Source organism: Amblyomma mixtum, chromosome 10, assembly GCF_055824585.1.
Source record: "Amblyomma mixtum isolate Tamu chromosome 10, ASM5582458v1, whole genome shotgun sequence".
Taxonomy (NCBI): Eukaryota; Metazoa; Arthropoda; class Arachnida; order Ixodida; family Ixodidae; genus Amblyomma; species Amblyomma mixtum.
Window position 1 is genome coordinate 138,172,431 of NC_143021.1, and position 21,371 is coordinate 138,193,801.

At 43.7% G+C, this 21,371-nt stretch overlaps 1 pseudogene; it reads left to right on the forward strand.

Moving 5' to 3' along the window:
• Positions 1-4,058: 4,058 nt before the first annotated feature.
• On the forward strand, positions 4,059-20,698 carry LOC149327071 (uncharacterized; annotated as a pseudogene).
• Positions 20,699-21,371: the final 673 nt, after the last annotated feature.

A 21,371-nucleotide genomic window follows, 5' to 3' on the forward strand; every position in this document is an offset into this window, starting at 1 on the left:
CATCAAACGCATAATTTCATTGAAATATTCTTATTATCAATAAGTGCTCTATAGCTTAAGAAATGTAGACTTTCTGTTTAAATGCTAGAGAATGAAAGGAATGATGCCAAGTTAATGGCCTGCAAACCATTTATGCGTTCTGCCGGGGCAAAATTAATTATAGCATAAACTACGTACACAGCATGTATTAGACCACAAATGTAAAACAGTCACAAAAAAGTTTCACATCCTCGCACATGCTAGCTGCTTCTGCATATGAAGACCTCACTCCTCAAATTATACAGCTGCTGCGTGTAGAAATATAAGGAAACATGTTCTTCTCTTTTCTTATGCAATGTTGCGCATTGAATAATCTTCATTTACCACAGACTGCTTCAAAACATTCTTCACTGGTGAGCTACCTGCGAAAGAGATAAAGCTGCTGTTTTTTGAGGATACACAGTAAGTAATTCAAAATTTGCCGTACTGATCACGGCTGAGTGTCGTGCAGCCTTGAATCTTTATCGGTGCGAGTTTGGCATGCGCACATACGGCGGCCATTCATTGGAACTAGTATAGCTCATTAGTTTTCCGGCACTGCTTTAATACTGCGCCGCTTCTGTGGAGCTATCTGTAGTCTTTCACTCCTAGGTCGGCCTTGCTTTTTAGGAGATGTTTTTTTGGCAGGCAGATATGCTATTAGAAATGTGAGGTTGGATGGTGAGCAAATTTAATGAACTTTTTTGTGCGACTCCTCTTGGAACATGAAATGTTTTCAACTAACTGTAGGAAGAGCAAAGAAAATTTTATTTATTTATTTATTTGAACATACTGCTAGCCTCACATTTGAGGCCGTCGCAGGAGTGGGACATCACATACACTAAAATAACACAGGTCAAGTAAGTGTAAACACAAAGGCGATCGTAGTCCAACAATGCAATATGCAATATACAAAAGGTAAAAGAAAATAGCAAAACAGGAACAGGTAGCATATTTGAGGACTTCGGCATGGGAAAGAAAAAAAAAACTAAACAAGAAAAAAACACAGTAACAAAAATGCAGGAAAGTTTTTAGGGAGCAAAAAATGAAACAATAGCTGCTGAAAAATCATACTGTCATGAAAAACGAGCAATAAGGTTAAAACAAAATAATAAGCGAGAGTCAGATAAGAAAGTCGGGATGTCATCGTCAGCAAGGAAAAAAAGGGTGGAAGAGTACAGCGCACCAGCATCGTAGTCGTTATTGCAAAACAAAGCGTGATATGTTGGCGATGAAATCTTTGAGTGATGTGCAGTTGACAGCATCGCAAGGCAGACAATTCCACTCACGGATTGCTTCTGGGAAGAAAGAGTACCTGAATATATCGTTGTGAAATCTGTACTCGGTTAAGTGCTTTTGGTGTTTTGTTCTGGTACTGCGCGTGTTTGACTTTATTAAGTACTTACTCGTATCGATTTTCATACCGCTACGTTTACAGAATTAGAAATTCGCTTCTTTTTATGCGCAGTAGATGCAGCGACAATAAAAAGAAACAGCTTGTCGGCAACCCTCATCAAGCAATCCTGTCCACGTTTCTAGTGTCCGTTTTCAGTTGCGCCCTCATGTGACCAAAATCTATGAACCCACCAGGCCAGCAACAAGTTCTACTTGAGTTGTATTATGCACTATCTTCAGGGTTTCAAATGTCGTCGTAAGCATTTGCAGCTTCCCCACACATTTCCACTGTGCGATGTCAGTGCACGCTCAAGAACTCCAGGTGGTCGGACTTTCCAGAAGCCTTCACTACAGCGTCCCTCATAGCCTGATTTGCTTTAGGATATTAAACCCACTAAACCAAATCAAATTCCACCATTGAATTCTACCGGCTTCAGCCTCGACGAAAGCAATCGAAGACACTTTGCCACTACTATTACTTGCCAGAAGACAAAGAGGTATTCATTTTCAGAAATGTTCTTCTCCCCATGAAATGTTTCTTGTTTGTTTTCTCCCTCAGTAAACATAGCAGCAGAAATACTGTCATGAGAGCTTCCTCCTCTTCCTCTATTTAGTTCTTTTTCCTCTTTATTCAAAAGCCATACAAGCGATTAGCCATGATATTCCGACTCTATAGATTCCGGCTCCCTCCACCAAAAACCAACGTAAGAGCTTTTTTCATCATCATCATCATTTATCATCATTTATTTACCCTCAAGGGCCCTTGGCTTAGGGCATTACATAAGGGGGGGGGGGGGAATCGTCGTTTCATAATCAGCGGTCAGTAAAATCAACAAGAAATACAAAGTACAGGGTTCATGGTCAACATTAACATTATCAACATTATCAAAATATTAACATGAGAAAGACGCAGCAGCTCAAGAACAACTTGGAGAGAGATAACAAAAAAAACACACACACACACATGCACACACTCAAAAACACGACAAAATAACTCAGCCCTTGAAATGTGATGCCAATAACAGCCTTAATTTATTCCATGAATATCCATGAAAAACACTTCAAATCCCATCAGCAAAAGTTAATAAACACATACAGTAATGCACTGTTTCAAAACACCGCTTATCTGGACAAGGAAATGACCGTCAAAGATTTCGCGCAATAAGATGAAATGGCCACATATGTTGGCACAAAAATTTGAAATTCCATGGCAGCACTTTTTGTCGATAACAATAAAAATTCAATGGTAATTTGCACATTCCATTAACTGTGAAATTCGCATTTAAAAGTGCATTACAAACACCTAGTTGAAAGCACAGCACAATAAATAAAAGCTTCTTACTTGTTCCGCCAATAAATGAGCGAATGTCTATCTCTGCTTTTCTTTTCAAAGTACCAGAGACATGACAGGCATCGTCTAAATCGCTGCTGCGTGCAATTCCTGCTGCGAAATTCAGCCTCCATAATAATCCTCACCAGCAACCTGACTAAACCCACGGCAGGACAAACACCTCCCCCATGTCGCTCCAATTCACTTTGTCCTGCGCCAGCCGCGGCCACCCTGTCCCCGTCAACCTACTGATCTCATACGGCCACCCGGCTTTCTGCCGCCCCCTGCTACGCTTCATTTCTCTTGAAATCCAGTCCCTTATCCTTAAGGATCAGTGGTTATCTTGATCTTGCCCTCGGACTGCATGCCCTGCCCAAGCCCATTTCTTCCTTTTGATTTCGACTAGGATGTCATTGACCCGCGTTTGTTCCCTCACACACTCCGCCCGCTACATGTCTCTTAACGTTACACCTATCAGTTTGCTTTCCATAGCTCGCTGCGTTGTCCTTAACTTAAGCTGTACCCTTTTCGTTAGCCTCCACGTTTCTGCCCCATACGTGAGTACCGGTACGACACAGCTGTTGAAGACTTTAATATTGACGGATATTACAAACAGCTATTCATGATCTGCGAAAACCTGACATACGCGCTCTATCCTATTCTTATTCTTCTAGTTATTGCACTCTTGTGATCCGTATCTACGGTCATTACCGGCCCTAAATAGACATATTCCCTTACAACTTTCAACACCTCGCTACCAATTTAATACGGCCTGTGTAAAAGATTATAATAAGGTTCAGGTAGAATACACACACGTGGACAGAATTCCTGACCAAAATAAAGAAGACTTGTCACTGAGGGATCGAAAACTGTGTAGACTATTCTTACTTGAGATGTGATCCAACCGGCATTAACAAAAACTGAGTCTTGACGCGCAGTCAGCGTTTAAATCAACACTACTTACACTCGAACACATTTCGCAAACACTTTTTACGAAGAAAGTTTCGCACAGTTAGCACGAGGAACTTTATTTATCTGCCACTCTGAGTATGATGCTGCACTGAAATTCGGTCTACAAGCATGTTCTGCTGCGATCGTATCCCAATCACATTTCATCAATACGAGGTCATTGTGCATATGTCTGAAGTACGCAATACCCTCCTGTTTTTCTCAAGTACATTGTAAACATTCGTCAGAAAATCCCTCTTCCCGTTCACGATGCAGATACTACAGCAAGAGGCTGTTATAGGTGCCGACTCATGATAAAGGAGGCCACTATCGCAGTTCAAGCATGCCGACACGATCGCACCGGTGACTTTGCTGGCAGTCTTGCAAGACGAAGAAACAGGAACGAAATAACAGCCGAAGACAACCATTCGCCGTCCGACGCCAATAATGGCATCAAAGATTCTTGTACTTGCGTGCGTTGTCTTTACGGGACCATCTCCGTTGACTTCAGGGCTTCAACATGGTGAGCTGGGTAGCACTTATTTTGTCTAGAATTACGCGTTTCCTCAGGCTCAAATGAATTAATCTCTTGAAAAGAAAATACAAGATGCGGTTCACAAGGATTTCTTCTTGATTGAAAGAAAGGACATAGCATGATAATGAGCTCCCGTCCGCTCCTGAAATCCTGCGAAGTAAAAACCAAGAGAAGCACGGAAGCAAAATATTTTGATTTCAGGAGAAATCTCCAGCTGTAAACAGCGGCGGTTATACATCTTTTTTAATATCACCAGCCCTCTTGGGTGGGAAATCAGACTCAAATCTTAATTGGCGCCTAGCGCAGGCTCGAGCATATCATGTATATTAAAAGAGCATGTGGTGAAGAGTAGCATCCAAGGTGATTCGAAACGTAGCGTGCAATACAACTTGAAAAAGCGTGCGTTTTCTCAATCATGCAGAGAAGACAGAAATAAGTGAGCAGGTAAATCATTCTACATCAATGCCGGAATTCTTTCGACCCTGGTACCCAACGACAAGCTACCCGTAACACCCAGTTTATACAAGGAAAACTTCTTTTCGTAATGTTCTCAAAGTCTTAAGCTAGCCCGCTCAAGAGCATATAAATCAGTGCTGCTTCCAGCCTTGTCGGCCAATACGGCTCCTCACCTTCTCCGCAGATGATGTACTTAAGTAAATTAAATTCTCCAACCGCTCTTCTGCTCTCATGCCAAATATTGCAGTTGTGACACATGAAAAAATCCAGATTTCTAAAGACACACTTCATGATTAAAATCGCGAGGCGACTGAAACGGCAAGAAAATGCTTTGCGAGTTAACAATATGTTTTCATGCGTTGAAAGCGTACTCATTGCAGTTATCGTGTTCAATCTTCCAAAGAAGCTGCGATCATTTTTTTAACCACTTAGTGTTCAGAAGGAAGCACAAGCATTATCTGAACAGGCATTCACGCCAGATGCATTCAAACACCGTTCTTGCAAAGAAAATTTTCAGGGACTAATGCGAGCACCAGTCTGATATCGCTTCCTGCTAAATCAATACCCCAATCTGTGCAATGGTTGCAGCATGCATTAGGACCTATCATAATGTTTAGTTGCGAAGTATAGTCAACTTTAACCGAGAGAGTTGCCGAACGATCATTGTGGAAGTGGCCAGGCCGCAAATGAACTTGACGTTGCCCTGACGTTGATACTTGGTGTACGTAGCCACGAACGGCGAGCAGAGTGAGTCAAAGGGAAGTAAGCATAGAAAAGCTGCCCACAATGCTTCCTCCGAATCCTGGTTCTCTTTCCTATACTGGGCGCAGTAAATCATTTTAATTAGTAAATTTATTCCTTCTAATCGAAGTTGCGTTTCTTCTCTCCACTCGCTCACTCACCACGTGCCGCGTTTATTCCCCAAACCCAGTTCGACGTTTGTCTTAGCCGAAGGCGTATTATTACAGCAGTGACCTCGAATATATCGACGGCCGTGGTCAGATGTGCGTGCAGTCTCTAAGCAACATACGTACTTCGTCATGACGTCAAATGTGCCGTACTTCAAGGTGATTGCTTTTGGACGTCATATTCGCCGTCATGCAATGCACAACATATGTGGAGCAATCATCATGACATGATGCTCACGTGTAACGTGACACCGATGACAGTAAAACATCATTTTCTAACCTTGACAGAACGCCGTTTTTTATGCTTGATCGTGTAGGCGTTTCGTGTATACCTAATGTGCCACCTAAAGCAGACAAGCGTTAGACAGGACACCTAAAGCAGACAAGTGCCCTAGCCCCATGAAACCGAGTTCTATTGCAGGTCGTGTGGCCTAGTCTGCGGCGTTTTTTTGGTCGGAAAAGTCATGCACTTAATATGAAACTTTTTCAAGTATTGCGTCCTAAAGGGCAGCTAGCTACGTTTCCAGGAAAGAACAACTTACGCAGCTTTATTTATTGACTTTAAAAGACTAGTAGTGACCAGCTGCTGGGATATATCCGTCACCCAGTGCACACATAAAACCATATTGGAGACAGCACCTTCCAGATAAACTTTTCTCCTCCGAGACATGCGTTGGGATGAAAATGCAGCACTGCTGTCTTTTGAGGCCGGTAAAGAACTGTATTCTCTAAATGGCACCTTCACAGTCAAAAGCTGTGCTTGTACTTTCATATGCGTGTTTTTACGCCCGGCACTGCTCGGAACCCACCACGACGTCGAAACAACGAAATGGCACAGCATTAGTTTGCTCTAACGTGAAACAGAGGAAACGCATGGAAAAGAGGCAATAACTCATTCTTGATAAATTTTTTTTTCGGCCGTTGTTGAACCTTAGTTGCTAAAACAATCCTTCGCATCCGTGGTGAAAGCATACAGCGTGAGCGCAGCCCATGTTAAACACACAGGTTTGAACGGCGTAAAGTCTCATCGAAGGGTAGTATAGAGATTGTTTGCATTCTCTACAGAACAATGTAAACGGAAGTACAAGCTAACCGTCTATTCAGCACATAACTATCGGTTAATTTTTTAAATGTTAAGAATATTGGCAATTTTCAATACTTCAGCCGGCACTGTTACGGCTCCACTAATACATCGGAACTCTTGCGCTAACTCACTGCTTCCGTTTTAGAGTGCTGACAGTTACTTCGAAGGTACCCAGTGAGAAGTGTTGTCGGTAACGCGTTACAAGTAACGGCGCTACCGGTAACGCGTTACGTTTTCGGTAACTTCGTAACGTACTCGTTACCATTTTGGAACTGTAACGGGTAACGTACTTGCGTTAACATTTTTCGGTAACGTGAGGTGTCACGTTACTAGTTACTTTTTATTTTAATTGTCCCCCTCCGCCTCTTTTTTAAAAAAAGTAAACGCCGAAAATCATATTGCAAATAAACTAAATCTACCGGTGTTCTCGACGACCCTTGTTGCGGCTCGCATGCATGCGAAAAAACACCTGCCCTTGACAACGCACTCAGCTAAAAAAAAAAGCACAAACACGCAGTCACACACTCGTCTTCACCCCGAAACCACTCACACACACACAAGTCTCTAAAGAGTGGACACGCGCCGAGCCACGAATGGACCATTTGCAGAAATTCATAAGTCAGTTGCTGCGTAAGCTTGTTTTCCAAACAAAAGGTCTCGTTCCCAGGCCACACTCGCGCATTCTTGGTGGAGGCAGTTCCCTCTTCTGAGTAAACTCAGGAATGTCGCCACTTTACGTCAAGACGGCCCCAAGAGAGCCGTCGAAAGAGTACAATGGTACCGCATAGGAAAGGGGATTGCAGCCAACCGGCTTTTTCTATCTGCAACTGCGGCTACGTTTCTAGTTATTGAGTTCCTAAGCGAGTGAAGAACACCTTGACGTAAACACTCGTATTTTTGCGATAATTATGCAGGTTCAATTAAAAAAAATATTCTTTACGTGCGCAAATATATTTTCTCTGGAACTATGACATTTAAGCATTTCTTTATTGCTACACAATTTCCGCGTAATTTCGTAAGCAGAAGCACACCAGAATCACTGTAAATTTGTTGAGTTCAGGTATGTTTTCTTAGTGAAGTTGGAATTATATGAATTATGAGTTTGATAAAATTGTTGTCTTGAGTTCTTACAGCGAATACGCACTGATTGAAATTTATGGTCATAGAGTAACGGCAAAGTAACGTGCGATACTTTTTTTTTGAGTAACGGTAACGGTAACGCGTTACCTTTTTTTTGTAGGTAACGTAGGGCGGTAACGCGTTCCTTTTTATTTTAGTGCAACGAGTAACGTATTTAGTTACTTTTTTTTCGGTAACGCCTACAACACTGCCAGTAAGGCATGTGACATTTGACTATTAAAATACCGGTCGTGACGAACGCCAGCAAAGAGGGAACGTACTTCTGCTTGAAATGGTGAGGGGCGGCGGTCACAAGACAGTGACAGACTGTCCACGGCCGCCTGGACACCCCACCCGTCTTTGAAACAGGCGGCTATATCGGCTCACGAGACACTCATTATAGCTCACTCTAGGAAGCGCCATGTTTGAACGGCCTTAGTAGAAAAACCGTGGCCACTCACCCGACGGGAACGGCTGCTGTCTATTGGTGGCACACCGTTCACATTGCAGCTCTGCGCCTTTCATATGTTAGTAAACAGCGTCCTTCACCAGTGAGCACGCACTATAAGACATATTGTTTTCGAGGCTTTGCTGGCTGCTTATAACACTGACATGTTCACAAGGCTTTCGAGGCGCGTTTATATTCCCTTGGCGGCGTCCTAAGACACCGTGTCCAACACGACGGCTACTATGCGTGTATGCACTGTTTTTCTGTAAGTAACCAAGCACCGGGGTTGGTCCATCCGTTTGGAACGCAGCAATTATGGTGCAAAATTAAGTTCGAATTCAGAGTACGGTATGAAGAACCCTTCTCTTCACATTATAGAGGTGTTTTTTTTAGTGGTACAGTAAGCACTACACTATACAGCTGGTAAGCAAATCCCGCTGCCTTGGAAATTCAGGGAAATTTATGTAAATGTGCAAGAGATGAAGAGAATGCGCACGGGCTTGTGAACTCGCTCCTAGCCTGCAACTGTCCCCTCCTAGTGATAATAGAACCGAGCGAACCGAAAACCAGAGAGATAGATTGAACAGACTTGTGTCGCCCCGCTGTGGCGAAATAGCGACAATGGCGGCCTGAAGAGACAGATACTAAGTGCAGCGATTGCTCAAAAACCGACCGCTTTTCCATCGACAGCTCCCAAGGCAAAGGTTAGCGGCTAACGCGGGTACTACTTCTCTATAAAAACTCCTCAATCACGTGACCATACGCTTTCAGCAGCTATGGCTTTGGTTAAAAAACGCACCGGTTTTTTTAAAACGGCGCTGTAGTCTCGTTTTTTGTGCGTGTATAACCGGACTGTTCTGGAAAAGAGGACGAAATTAGTTACTCGAGAAAGAGGTGCCGTAGTTCAGAGTCCCTGAACAATTTCAACTACATGGTGATCAATGACCAACAAACCATCCCTTGGACGCCATGATTTCGCATTCATCGAAACGAGGCCGCAGCTTCATCGGGCTCAGCAGTCGAGCGCCCCAACTTCTTCGTGATCAGGTAGGGCGCATGGTCGCAGCAACAACACGGCGACAAACTTTTTGGAACACAGCTCATGACGCCATACTGAAATAAGTGCATGGCGCGACATCTTGCGCGCCTGCGTAGCAATAGACCAGGCTGCAGTGGTAAATCCACAGGCAGCTGTGTATCACAACATCCCCTCACTCGCGCAGCGGGAGAGATATCTGTGTAGTTGCTCCTAGCTATTGTGTTCTGCGTTGTTTGTTGTTTTACTTGTGTACATTACTAGATTTATTTCATACTTCGTTATTACATGTATTTCATTTCAAGTGCCTCTGCCGTATTTTCGTGCTTGATTCCCCCCCCCCCCCCCTTTTTGTGTAATACCCTCGCGAGAGGGCCCTTAGGGGTATTGTAAATAAATAAATAAAGCTTCCGGCTGCGAAGGCGACGCATAGGGAGAAAATAACCACATGTGCTCTGGTTCGAAGAAAGGGCGAATGCAGTTCGTACGTGGACAGCAAACGCACCGCACCACAGGATGCTTAGTTCCATTCTAACGTACTTCTTCCACATAAAAAATAGTTATAACTTTGCCAAATTCAAGAAAAAATTGTTACCCATTCATGCGAAGGTGCAACAATCAAGGCCAATGCTTCAAATGCGAACGCCCATTGTAAAATAAGTGGTTCTTATTATTCTGATAACAAAAGCTATGATCCCGAATAAATAATTCTCAGCTTTGCTTAATGGCTCCTTGTGAGGCGGCACACTTGGAAAAGTTGAACTTACATGACATACCTCATAAAATATCACATATCCACCATTTAGTTATAGTTGGTCACACCAACAATGCTCCCTCCATTTGGCCAGGCGGAACGTTTTGTAATCCAGAAAAGCACGCGCAATTTTTGATATACTGTCCTCTTTTTCACTCAGATGTCGGCGTCTACCTATGTACAGCCTCCCTGATTTTTAATAATATAGCGCGAGCGTCGACCGAACTGCTGGTCAGCGCCTTATAACGGCGATAAGCGTGCAACAAGGCGAGAGTTCGCGCACGCGCACGAAGGCAGAGTGTCGTCTGCTACGCTGTTCCGAGCACGAGGGCACACGCCCTGCCACAATATCAGTTCGCTAGATCCCGCCAAGCCGTAGAGCGCATGCGCATGATTAATATGTGAGACTGCATGAGGCATGATTTCTTTCCCTCTTTTTTTTTTGCCTACTACGGGAGGCCAGCCTGGCGATGCAAAGTTACGATAAGAAAAATAAAAGGAAAGAAAGTATCACATATTAATCATGCGCATGCGCTCTACGACGTGGCGGAATTTAGCGCACTGATATTGTGGCAGGGCGTGTGTCCTCGTGCTCGGAACAGCGTAGCAGACGACGCTCTGCCTTCGTGCGCGTGCGCGAACTCTTGCCTTGTTGCACGCTTATCGCCGTTATAAGGCGCTGACCAGCAGTTTGGTCGACGCTCGCGCTATATTATTAAAAATCAGGGAGGCTGTACACCGCGGCCTCTTGGCGAACTCTGTCTTGCCATCAGTGTTTCTGGTCGTTTCACGCGCTGACAAAAAGAAACGTCATATATTGCAGAACAGTCACAAAAGATCATGATTTTTAAAACACTGCCTGCGTCTTTGTTCACGAAGTATTAATATTCTCCCCCAGGGCCTCCTGATGCAACCTACCTGAGCCTTGAAGAAGTGGCGCCTCAAAACTTTACCGTAGCCTGGGAGCGGCCGGAAGGGATCTTCGATTTTTATTGGATAGAAATGGTTCCCGAAGAAAGCGACACGGATGGCTTGGAACATTACCACCATGGCTCCTGTGCCAATGGTACCCTACTTCCTGCCAACCAGACACAAGTTAGTTGCAACAAATTTAATGTCTGCACGAAAGTCACCTTCACACTGCACACGCTCCTCAAAGGGCCTCCGGAGAGTTCGTCCAGAGGGGTCTCCATTGAAGGCTTTTACATACTAGGAAAAGGTAATGAATTTTATGTAAATGTGAAGGAACAATCGTGATAAGCATCAAAGAACATAGCGGCGACTGATCGTGTAGACTGGGCCCGCATTTCCAAAACAAGTTACCGTCAGATGGAAGAGATGTACTTTTACCGTCACTTGCTGTTGCAGATGGCATGCTATAAAGAGCAATTAGTTCACCGGGCGGCAGCCTGAGGCGCTTTGCGTTTGGCCTCCATGTATGCGCGTCGCAAACCAAAACGATAGTTTGCAAAGACTTAAAAGCGCCGGCACACAGGCTAAGGAGAAACGCCTGGCCCGGGAAGCTTGTGCGGTCTTTTGTTGCGAGAGCAACACTCCGATAGTCAAAGCGAGACCACGGCTTGCCGCCGTAGGTACGCTGACCTTGAGCCGCCGTTGCCGCGCCTAGAAGATGACGCGCCGTTGCCCAGCAACGCGACAACGCTCGCTCCGCCCCCTCATCGTCGCCTAGCAGCGCTATAGAGGGCGCTAGCTCCTATCTCTCTCTGTGTTGCTTTCGCATTCGTTTAGGTCAACTAGAGTTAAACCACAGTCAATTTTTTCTCGTTATGGGAATGGTAGCGTCGGTTTTTTTTAGCGACAGCTGCACATTTCGCGTACAAACCTTGAATGTTGTGTTAAAGCGCAGATGTTACCTATAAGGGGCCTCAATTATTAGAAACTGAAAAAATGGTGCTGTAGGTAACAATCGAACCCACGCACTCCGTCGTGCGAGACGGGCTCGCTTCCACTCCGCCACGATTTAGTTTTCCGGAAGTGGTAGTTACTACGTCAGGTTGTGTATGTACGGCAAGGGGATATATATATATACAGATTATTGTAGCGTGAGCTACATAGTCCACAGTGTCGCCGTTTTGCGTGCTCTCTTGCACGACCATACTGCGCATGCGCTAGGAGTGAGTGACGTCACTACGCACAGCTGGCGTGCCTCGCCGCGCGCGCTCGCCTTCCTTTCCTTAAAATGATAGCAATATAAAACGTTGACACCGCCAACGCCAATAAACACAATGAAAGCCGAAGGCCTATGGCTTCAGCGCCGCGTTTCTAGCACACCCTTGTCGATGCCTGCATCCAACATCTCTCTCTCTCTCTCATCACCCCTCGTACCTAATAGCGCGATGTAATTTGGTGTGCAATTCGTAGAAAAATGTTTTTGTGTAAGGAAGGAACGTCATCTTGCACAATCGCGTTCACACGTCATGAACAATCAGGCGAAAGTACACAAACAATACAATGGCGGCGGAAAGCGCATCTTTATCAAATGCCTCTACAGACTCTTCCGCGAAACCGAAAATAAGTACTCGTTAGAAAATCGAAGTGTCAACAATCCCACAGAAGAACAAACTTCCTGCATAAACCCCAGTATAAATTGGCGCACAGTAGAACTGAAACAAACAAGTAAGTTGGAAACAGGGTGTTGAAATTAATCTGTAAGAATGCTGTAATAATCGGATAGGAACAATCAAGAAAAAAACGGGGAACTAACTGCCTCATATATAAAGGTGAACTTAACCCAATCCTCGTGCACATATAGGCGTCAAAAGATTACCACGTCGCATCAGCTCGAAACTGAATGCCCAAATAAAAGTTGAAAATATTCGATGAAAACGCTTGATATCTGTCTAGCGCAGTGCAAGACCTGGAGTACGTAAAAAATTTTGTTGCCAGAGAGGTGTTTCAGGCCTGAGTGCGACCGAAAATTCAAAGTCAATGTGGGACAAAAATCTGAGCAAAACACTCGGCGACCGGAACCGGCTCCTTTCAGTAATGTGCACTTGACTTAAATGCATCAAGTGGAACGCCGAGATAATAGACGACACACATGACCATTCTCTTCCGGCATAACGGAGCTCGCCGAGCGTTCGCCCCGGGTCGGCACTCAGGCCCGCAGGCCGAGCGACCCCTCGCCTTCTACCGTGCCGCCGCGGGTTTCCAGCTCAGCCTTGCGGCGGACCTCCCGGGCGTTGAGCTCGCCGACACGTCAGCTTTGCGCATAGGTGAATTGGTCGCGTGCGCGCAGCTCAGCCCTGACGACCAGAGGCGCACCGCGGTCCGCAAGTGGAGGGCGTGGGCCGCGAGTTCGCTACCCAGCGAGGTCCGAGACTTCGAGTGGAAGCGGCGGTGGGGCGTCCTCCCGACGCGAGAGCGCCTTGCAGCGTGGGGCGTCGTTCCCAACGACAGGTGCCCCCAGTGTGGTGTATCTGAGACGGCGCACCACGTGTTCTTTGAGTGCCCAGTCGCACTAGTGATGTGGCGCCTAGTGTGGCGCATGTTTTCCGTCCGCGCCGGTCCCGGAGCTCGGCGTCAGCGCGGCTTGTTTTCGCGCCTTGTTGTTGCCTGTGTTTATTTTGTGCTGTGGCGCCGCCGCTGCCTGGCTGAGGTCCGCAGGCAACCGGCGCGCGCAATGTATCCAGCGTTGCAGAATCTCCGCCTCCTCCTGTGGACATTCCTGTCTGACCGGCTGGAACAGGACGGAGAAGCGCTCTTTCTGCAGCGCTGGCACACGTGCTTCTTTTTAGTGCGGGGAGGCAGGCTGAGAGTGCCAGCCTTGCTGTACTAGCCTCCTTTTGAGTGTATTTTGATGCATTGGTTTGTTTCCTTTTGTGTAAGGCTCCTTTGTTTTCAAGGCGCCTTTAGTGCTCTTTCCTTTTATGTGTATGTGTGCTACTACACATGGTGGCTGTTGTTGTTCCACCCATCGTGCGATTAATGGCTCCTTATTTGTAGTGGGATATTCTCCCGCCCATCAGTGGAAATTGTATTGACCCGCAAGCCTCGGACATGCTGTACTAAATTGGTACCTTTTTTTGAATCTTTGTACGGAGCCGGCTCCCTTGTGTGTATATATGTACTCTTTATGTATCCTTGCGTTTTGTTTGTACACAAATAAATTTCTCTTTGTGTAGTGTTCAGCCGCATGAACCGAACCACAGGCCGGAATTTTTGGGGCTGAGATGAGTCGCTTCGCCACGACTGTTGGACTCTTGGGAGTGAATCAAGGCGCCTTTAGTGACTGCTCAGATGTCTAAGAAGCGTTTCATCCAGATACGTACTGAGGCATGCATAAATAATTTATAAGCACGTAAAATATATACATCCCAATTAAGCGAGTAGTGAAGTACTTTTCCGGTGAATTTCATTCGTGCATGGCATTCTGTGGTAGCGCCATCATGCGGCACCCACTGAAACCCAAACTTGAAAAGTAGGGCGGTGACCCAGGAGACGGCCCGCGTCTAGTGAATTCACCGCAGTGCAAAAAAATGGCGAATTTTAATGACAATTTAAAGCGCTCTTAAATAAGAATGAAGAAAAAAATTCGAGCCTGGTGGCAATTGCCACCGACCCGTTTCAAAGGAGACGCTCCAATCCTTCACCGATCCATCCACAGATGTTTTACAAGCGCATCTTCGAGTTCTTTACCCAAGCATTCATGGATAGTTTTTTTATGAGCGTGCAAATTACACATGTTCCAGTGAGGAGACCAGCGAGGTACGTTTCCGGTGAACGTTTCCAGTGCCATGTCTAAAGAAACATAACCGACCTTTCGCCCCAACTAACCATGTTCAACCGATTTGAACCAGAGCCGAATTTTTATTTAGAAGGCGACCTTGCACGTATGTATCATAGCTAAAGTCATGCGGTACACAAAGCCGATAGACAACACAGAACACGACAGAGAGACGCTGACTTCTAAGAAACCTGTAATATGCTTAAAGCAATGATGGTCGAACAGGAAGCTGTGTCACAGCATCACATACAGAAGCATCCCGTCTGCAGAGACAGGGTAACTATCAAGAAATGATGGTCTCGCGAGCTTGTACTTTCTGCCTTTTCATATGCCACACCTTCATTTTCGACGAAGAGGTCCCCAAGTTACATTCAGAGCTGGTAGCAAAATTAATATTTCTACAATTAAATTATTTCTAGAGCACGATTTCATTTTTCCTGTCCAGGCATGGCCTTGAAAACCATTCCCATAAGCAATCGTTTCTTTCTTCTTAAATTGGATTAACATTTTGTTAATTTTTTATGTAAACCTAGAGTCATAGGGAAGACGGTTGATACGTATACTTACTCTTTTCCCTGTGTACATTTTTGCGCGAGAGGCTTTCTGATAATTACACTACCTAGCTTCGCAAAGCACTCTCTTGTTTTTTTTATTTCTAAACAAGGTATAATTCTTGTTATGTAATTTAAAATCAAGAAGGAAATCAGACTGAGTGAAAGTTTGAAAGTTTGTTCATGAAATTACAAATGCAGTTTATGCAGAAAGTTGCAAAAAGAGGCCCCAAAAGTTTGACACTGTAGTTGGACCTCTATGCAAAAAGGCAAAAAAAAAACAAATAGCAACATGAAGCATCATGGCATATCAAAAACATGTACAGTAATATGAAGTAATACAGTAATATGAAGTGAAAACAACAAATGCACTAAAAAGTGAAGTTTCGATCAGAAATCAAACCAGATAGACATAATGTCGGTTAAAACAGCTTCATAATCAAGAAAAAAAGAATGAACGAGCGCAGGTAACGTTTAAATTACTAAACAGATGACACGGTTTGAATACTATGAGACAATGAATTTCATAGTTTTATTAAACAAAATCTCCTCTGCTGGTTCAAACTTTTGTTGGTGCGAATTTTTGTGGGACGCAAATATAGTAAGGATATGGTTTATTAGTTCTTGAATGTGTATGTACTGCAGAAGGTTACGGTTATTTAACGCAAGATAAGTAAATTTACCAAGTTTAAATTTCATTGGTTATTAAATACTAAGGATGTTCAGCTAAGAGTATTGCCGCGATTCTTCATAGTGTGTTTATTCTTGAAAGCTGCCGGCACGCCTCTTTATCGTTTTTTTTTTTGCGGTGCAAGATGCGCCTTGATTTATCTTTATTGATCGCATCCAAGCGCAATGCTGCTCCAGAATGTTCTAGTAACTTTCCACGCTTCACATGAAAAGTTCGCTATCAGCTTTAAAAAGAGCACGGCCCAGAATGGATGGAATTCTGTTCGACGACCGCCGAGCTGACCTGTTACTACATCACCGCCAAGTAAGTCAGTTCTTTGCGGGCGCAATTCAACGCAAACAAAGAGCTTCCTTTAGGAACCATTCTAGCTGTTTACCTACTCACCGGACTGCCGTCACCACTACGTGACAGTGTAAACGGTTAATGAAGGAATTCCTATTTCACCAAGTAATGACCCGGACCGCTTGGTTCTGCGTAATCTGAAGTGGTGAAAGATGAGAATGATATGCCTGACCACAAGAGGTGATACAGTAATTAAGATGACACTGAATGAAAGCACAGGAGAGTTGAATTAATGTATGCAAACAAAAGTGTGTAAACTAAATTCTGATCCCACATGATATTTTCTTTCCAAGTTGTTGAATATATGAATTAAATTTCAAATGATGATTCAGGTGTACACCAAGAAACATACAAAGATCCGAGGGAAGTATAGGGCAAGAGTAGATTGAAAGGAAAGTTGGAACAGTTGTAAGGTTTCAGCTGAACGGCATGAACTTGGATTTAGCAGAGTTAATCAGATGTGCATTTTTTGTGCACTAAATAGCGATATTAATAACATCAGAATTAAGCTTCGATGCCAAGTTATCCTAAGATTTGAGATGTGAGAGGAATCATCTGCATAAAGGGTGCAGTCGGTGTTAGGACAGACACAGGGAGAAGATTTATACAGGTAAGTAGAAGTGGACATAGAATGGAACCTTGTGGGAAACCCATGTCAATATCCTTTTTGTTCAAAAACAAACCCCATATACATACTGTTTGTTAATGGTTAGATGGAAACTGAAAAAAATTTAAAGAGATCCCTTTAATACCATAAAACATTGGTTAGCAATAAATACATCATAGTTACTCTGTGAAAAGCCTTATTAAAATCAAGGAAAACATAAAAGACACAGTCAACTTTACCAATTTCTAACTTTTATTTGTCGATTGAGTAAGTCAAAGGAAGGTTAGTGAAGAAACCTTGCCGGAATCCAAATTGTTTCGCATGCCGCTTGTTAAATTTTGTGAGGTAATCAGCACTCTTAAAAGAATAAATTTTTCAATGTTTTTAGTGAAAAACTTTAAAGATATAGATGGTCCTCTAATTAATAATGCGATTTTTATTCCCTTTCTTGAAAACAGACAAGATTCCACTTCTCTTTAGCTGTGGCGGAAAAACAACAAATTAAAATATTAAGTTAACCATACGTTTGAGGATATCATAAATGTCATATGCAATCGCTTTCATATTATTTCCACGAATATTGTCTAAACCTACGGGCGAGGTTTTCTTTTTATTTCCAATCACGCTTTTAACCAAAGCTGGTGACGTAGAGGCCAGCAAGGACGAATGCGTGGCGAAAGCGGTTCACTTAGGGTAGGTCAAAGCAGCAGCAGTAGGGGAACACGTAAAGTATTCGCTGAAAGCATTACCAACGTCTAAAGGGCTATGAAAAGGTATTCTGTCGTACATGATAGGCGATATAGATAAGTTTGAGTTCCATTTGAGAAAAAAGTTGATGAATTGCCACAGTTTAATGGAATTAGAGCCGGAGCTAAGGATTTCATTTTCGTTATAACGTTTCCTGGCACTTCTCAAAAGTATTGCCAGAGTGTAGCAGTACTTTTTGTAACGTCGATATAGACGAGTGTTAAATGGCTGTCTTTTAGCTTTCCTGTATAAATATTCTTTCCTTTGTAGACTCATCAGAAGGCCCTTGGTAAGCCACGGGTTGTTAGGAGATGAATAGTTCTTGCGGAATATAACGGCTATGTAGAGGAAGCCAAGCAATTAGTAACTATGGATGAGAAAGTACCATATGTCATCTGAGCGTTAGTTATCGAAGTTATATTCGACAAGTCGACAGAAGATATCACATGTAGGAAGTGTGACCGATCAAACACTTCCGTAGAGAAAGTGTGTGTTGAGGCGCGCGCGACGACTATCTTGAAAAGCGATAGTTATAAGGTAATGGTCAGTGACATCTGTTCTGATAACAAAAGCCTATGGAGGATAAAGAAGGCTGGTTAATGAATGATCAGTGAGACCGCAAGACCCCATTGAAGTGCATCAAGTTGGAAGATCGACTAATCATTCAATTTCATACCCCTGAAAGCAGCTATCATACAGGTCACTGTGAGTATTAAAGGCTATTAAATTTATGGTTATCTCACCCAGAAAGCTACACAATTATTTTCTTTAGATAATATATCAATTACAGTATCTAGAGAGTCACAGAAGGCCGGAATATCAGAACTAGACGATCTGTATATGCAATCAAATACAACATTTTTATTGTCTATACCAAATACAGAATGGTCCCGTTCAGTCCCAATAGATTCACAACCTGTCACATATGAGCAGAAATGAGTGCAAAGGTGAGCGCGAAGAAGCGACTCCTGTTCACAAATACCTAGTGACTATGAAGCAATTGCTTCGCTGACTATAAGGTCATGAAAATATCCTATATTTGCTGGTAGTTATGCAAGCAAGGCAAATGCAAGAAAATCAAGTGCGGTTACGCTATGCGCACAAATTGCGGAAACTCATGGATACTAGGCGTATGCTTTCACACCTTTATTTTCGGAAAAACTTCGGGGGCCTTAACAAAAAACTCAAATGAAATACTGTTTCTAACTGAAGAATACATCATCAGCTAGTTCTTTGTCCATCACAATGAAAACTGCGCGGACTTCCCGACGGACGCATAAAGGCAAGATGAGACACAGGCGCTGACTAACAACTTAGTTGTTAGTGACAAACAACTGAGTTGTTAGCAGCGCCTGTGTCTTTTTTTTTGCATCCGTCATGAAGTTTATGCTGTTTTCATTTTGTCGTTTGGGAGTTGGCCCACCACCAAATTTTCGACACGACCCCCAAAATTTGGAAGTAGACCCACCTCATGAGAAGAATTAATGGGCATTGGTTGGAATTTGGGTGAATAAGGCTGCACTCAAAAGAACTAGTGTCAGATTTAAGGTCAGGTTGTGAAGATTATTTACTGAATTAAGGTGGAATAGTGATTTAAATTAGTTTAATGCCTTAAAATAATGAAATGTAACGCTCTCGGAAATCCAGGTCCTCAGAGTTTTTAAATTTGGCGCTGCTGATGACGCCACGGCTCTCTCGGCCAATCAGGGCATTTATTTGGAAAGAAGCCTTGTGCTTTTATGTAGAGGAGATTTATTTTTATCGAAATAATATGTGACCTTTTCATATTTCCTGGCTTCCTTATTCCATTCTTGCTTGGCTTGGTCTTGATGTGAACCCGCTGTAAGATTGTTGTCTCGACTATCTTTTCAACTACTTGTAGCGCCAAAACAGGGGAGCGCCAACCATCCCAAGGCCGATTGAGACCGGAGGTACACTCGATGTAAACGGATCTTTGCACGAAGCGTGATTCATGGGTGACAACTGATCGCTGAAAGTGAGACGCGTGTTCGGCGAGAGAAACGTGTGATCGTCAGGGTAAAGTGCGCCTCTCGCTTTAATGCACAGTATGTGGCACTGGAAAAGGCCAACTTCTCAGACAGACATCAACCATTATTCTGTGATTCCTTGAAAATAACGTTTTTAAAACAACTTTGAACGCTTAGATTTGTTTTTCCATATTTTTATTTTTCATGTCTAGCCTATTCGTTTCTGCTGTACAATATCTGAAATAAAAGCTCTCATTTCCATTGCTTGATTTTCACAACGCTGCTATTCTGCAAGAACATTTCTTGTTTTGTTACACATTATTCAGATAACGCATACTCACCTTTTGTTGTTTTATTACACCAGCGGTGACTCAACTGCTAGTTTTTTTCATGAATTTGCTAACAGGAGGTCCGCCTGTCACTGGAAACTAGTTGTGGTTGCATTTATTTGTCAGCGAAAATAACATAGGGCACTCCTGTCCACACAAGCATTCAGATATCCTGCTGGCGGTGTCGCTGCTAGCTTATCTGCCGTATTGTGTTTGAGAACCGATGGCTTAGATATTTCTTTAACTTATGCTCAATCCTTCTGTGTTCCCTACTCTAGTATCAGCAGCAAAGTTATGTATATATCTGCAGCATTGCGCATTCAAACTTCTCCGTCTATATTTCCGGCAGTTCCAGAGCCACCTTCGAAAATAGTGCGATCATCACGACCGTGAACGGGACTTCGTCTGTGCGGCTTGATTGGAAAGGTTCTCCGGAATCCACCTCGAAGTGCTTCGCTGGTTACTGGGTGAAGCTCTACGAATCCTGTGCTTCGACAGACAGCAATCGCTGCTGCTTGGCCGAAAAAACTTTCCGCCCCATTGTGGTCTTCAACATCACCAGCCCAACACAATACCGGGTGGAAGTCTCTTCCAGCGTACTGTACGGTCGTTTCTCCATGTGAAGTTTACCGGAAAATTACCGTTTTTATTTCTTTCCATACTGAACACTGTTTTTTGATGTGATGAGTGATTATAAAAATAAAACGCTTAACTTCGAAGAAAATGAGCCACTTTCGTAGCTACCTAAGCATGCTCTTGTCCTTCTGCTGTAGCGCGGTACCCGCTGTTCAAAAGTGTTGAACTTTGACAATTTTTTATACACCGCGAATTTTGAATTCCAGCAAGCGCCAAAGAAAGCATTTCCATTAGTCACATACAGCGCTCTGGGGTCTTCGCTATCTTAAAAATATGTTTTTTACTTTCAATTTACATTGAAGGGATGTGGACATACAGAGTGTACACTTGGAACACTACAATTGCACGAGGTGCACCAGCAGCAGCCGCCAGCCAGAGGTCCAGTAATTACAAATAATTATCTGAAATATAAAATACTGAGTGTCGCGTTGGTCTGCGCTAGTCACCGAAAGTAGGAATCGAGCGCAACCAACTGAAGACGTGTACAGGGTCTCTCCTGAATGTAATGAGGCTAGTCGCGGAGTGGCGCGTGCTCGCGCTAGATCGGGAAACCGCTTTTGGGGGAAGGAGTGGGAACCTTCATCTTCACAATGCGAAGAGCTTAGTTGGCTGCGAGCAGGCGAAGCGAGTGGACATCTTCGAGTGTGTACCCATATTTCGTCGCTGCGTCGAGGAAACCATGGAGCGAACGTAGGAACAGCG